This window comes from Mus musculus, chromosome X, assembly GCF_000001635.26.
Source record: "Mus musculus strain C57BL/6J chromosome X, GRCm38.p6 C57BL/6J".
Classification (NCBI taxonomy): Eukaryota; Metazoa; Chordata; class Mammalia; order Rodentia; family Muridae; genus Mus; species Mus musculus.
In genome coordinates this window covers 117,652,383-117,656,162 of record NC_000086.7, presented here as the reverse complement: position 1 = coordinate 117,656,162, position 3,780 = coordinate 117,652,383, and positions in this window count along the sequence as shown.

Genomic DNA, 3,780 nt, shown 5'->3' with positions numbered 1-3,780 from the left:
AACCACTCACTGTAACTCCTTCAATGTGTATTTTGCTCCCCCTTCTAAGAAGGATCTAAGTATTCACACTTTGGTCTTCCTTCTTCTTGAGTTTCATGTGGATTTTGAATTGTACCTTGGGTATTCCAATATTCTCTGCTAATATCCACTTATCAGTGGGTGCATACCATGTGTGTTCTTTTGTGAATGGGTCAAAATGTGGAGTAGAGACTGAAGGAATGACCATCCAGAGACTGCCCAACCTGGGGATCCATCCCATACACAGTCACCAAACCCAGGCACTTTTGTGGATGCCAAGAAGTGCTTACTGACCGAAGCCTGTTATAGCTGTCTCCAGAGAGGGTCCACCAGTGCCTGACAAATACAGAGGTGGATCCTCACAGCTTACCATTGGACTGAGCACAGGTTCCCCAAGGGAGAAAGGATCCAAGGAGCTGGAGAGTTTAGCAGGTCCATAGGAGGAACAACAATATAAACTAACCAGTACCCTCAGAGCTTCCATGAAGTAAATCACCAACCAAAGAGTACACATGGCTCCAGCTGCATATGTAGCAAAGGATGGCCTAGCTAGTCATCAATAGAAGGAGAGGCCCTTGGTCCTGTGAAGACTCTATGCCCCAGTGTAGGGTAATGCCAGGACCAGGAAGCATGTGTGGGTGTGTTGGTGAACAGGGCGAGGGGGAATAAGGAGGGGATAGAGGGGTTTCGGAGGGGAAACCAGAAAAGGGGACAACATTTGAAGTATAAATTAAGTAAATATCTGATTTTAAAAAAAAGAAAATAAAAAGAAAAGAAACAGTCTCAGTTACAGTATTGCATTCATGCTAGTGGAGAATCTAAGATAATCTGAAGACCACAAAATCCAGCATCAATAGCATACCAGGAATAGAAAAAGCCCAAGAGATAAAGGTATGGTTCAGGCAGCAACTTTAGTGGGATAGAGCCATCTCAAACCTTTTCGAAGTCTGACATAGAGATACAAGATTTGGACTTTCCCTCACTGTGTCCAGTGTTGCTTTAGTCTATTATTTCCTCACTTTGACACTGTTCTTCCATTTTTGGAATGGTAGTGTATATTCTGTGTCTTTACATATAATTTACATAAAATGTTTTTTTTTTTCAGAGAATTGCAATTAGGGGTACATCTTAAACTCTTAGAAAGCACTTTGAACATATAAACAGTGTCATAAAACTGAAAGTTTCTACATATTTCTTGAAGTTGGAAAAAATCATTTAATATTGTGATATGGAAATAAGCCAGTGAAGGTCAGGGAGTGGAATGTGGAATTACCTATTGTCTTAGACATTTTAAAAATTAATAGCCACTGATGACATTGCATGCTGAAATTTAAATAAGCATTTTGGAAAATTTTTTATCTATACTATATTATTAGTAGTGCAGATGAGTGACAAATATTTGAGTGTCATTTTTATGAAAATATCCTACTTTGACTTTTGTTGCTGTGAAAAAAGCCACAAGATAAGGCAACTTGGAAGAAAAACACATAAGTTGCTTATATGTCCCAATCACAGTTGATCATTGAAATAAGCAGGACAGAAACTCAAAGCAGGAACTTAGTGACTGTAATAAAACAGTGGGTATTTACCAATGCTGCTTAGTGGCTTGCTTTACCTGTTTTCTTAAAGCATCAAGTAACATATTCCAAAATCACAACCTCCTATTTGATTAGGCAGTCTCACATCGATCTAATGATTCTAAGAAAATGCCCCAATGATATGCTTGTAGATTATATGATTGAGGCATTTGCTCATTGAACTTGTTTATTCACAGATGACTCTAGCTAGTATCAAGTTGAAAACTATTGTAACTAACACAGTAACTTTCAAGTAAGCCAGTACATTCATAACTTTAACGACTGTGCTAGTATAGAAGATGGAATGAACTATGTAAACTATCCCATCCTGAAGTATGTATTTCAAAGAGTGTTTAGAGATAATAAACTCAAAAGTTAGTGGAGGAGATGTAGTGATGACTCAGGGGTTAATAGTATATATTGCCCTTGCCAAAGTCCCAGGTTGTAATTTAAGCACACAATTATACTGACCCGCAATTCCATGTAGCTTTAACTCCAATAGATTGATGACTCTAGCTGCTTCAGGTATCCACACTCACATGTGCATACCTGCAGGCAGATATATACATGCACACACAAATAAAAAAATAATTTGAAAAAGATCATTTTCTAAAATAAGTAAAAACTGAATGGAAAGCTAGAAAGATGACACGGCAATTAAAAGCACTGCTGCTCATTGAGAAAATGTGGGTTCAATTCCCAGCACTAGCATGGCACACTAGCATTTGTAACTCCAGTTCCAGATGATCCAATAATGCCCTCTTCTAATATCCATGGTCAGCAAGCACACATTTGGTACAAAAATACACATGCATATAAAGCATGAATATATAAAATCTTTTTTTTTTAATTTAGTCCAAAGAATTATTGTAAATAAATACATAAGTATATAATCAGGGTTTAAAACAATAACTAGAAATTTACTTGGTATATAGTCTTTTTATTTTTCTTATTTTATGTAATAGAAGTTCATTTACAAAGCATGTTTTCTTTTTACAAATGAAAATAACGTTTCTCATACAATATACTCTGAACATGGTTTCCTTTCCTTCAACTACTCTCATATCCTTCGCACCTTCTTAACTACATGTATAAGCTCAAGAATATAGAATCCTTGTTCTGAAATGGATTTCCAGAAGAAAGATCAAAAAGGCAAGTGGACCCAGGCAGTCAGTTCAATATTTGCTGTCACAGGTGCTTTGTAGCCACTTCATGTGAGTGAGTTCTGGGATAAAAACTTGGGTATTTTCAGAGAGAACAAATGATAATAACCATTGAGACATGTCTACATTCCATTATATTGTAAGTATAGAAAATATTTCATTTATATGACTTGCCATGCTTACAAATTATATTAAAAGGATCGGGTATTGTTAGGCCTTTTAAAATTTATTGTAGGGTCTATGCCTTTCCATATAAACTTCAGAGTAAACACATGTCCCTCTGTCAGACGTAGGGTTTTTGAAGATTCCTTCCTAGTATGTGATCTGCTGATTTGTGCCCTTTGCCTTACAGAAGCTTTGAAGATTCATGAGGTACAGTTTATTAACAGTTGATCTTAGAACCTAAGCCATTTGTATTCTGTTCAGGAGCTTATCTCCTGTACCAATGTGTTCAAGGGTTTTTCTCACATATTCTTCTATGAGATTTAGTGTATCTAGTTTTATGTGGAGGTTCGTGACTCACTTGGGCTTGTTTTGGGCAGGGTGGTAAGCATGGATCTATATTCCTTCTTCAACATGTAGGCATCTAGTTAGTTCAGCACCATTTGTTGAAGATGCTTTCATTTTTTTCCAATGTGTGGTTTGGATCTCTTTATAAAAAAATCAAGTGTTTATAGGTATGTGGGTTAATTTTGGTGTCTTTGATTTGATTCCATCAATTAATATATCTGTATCTATACTAATAACAAGCTGTTTTTCTCACAATTGCTCTGTAGAACAGGTTGTTGTCAGGAATGTTGATACCTGCAGATATTCTTTTATTGTTCAAGATTGCTTTGGCTATCCTGATTTTCTTGCTGTTTTCCATAGAAAATTTAGAAGTGCTCTTTCAAGGTCTATAAATATATGTTGGAATTTTGGTGGAAATTGCATTGAATCTGTAGAATGTTTTTGGTGGGAGAGCCTTTTTTAATGTTAATCTTATCTATCCGTAAGCATGGGAGATCTTTCTATTTTCTTAC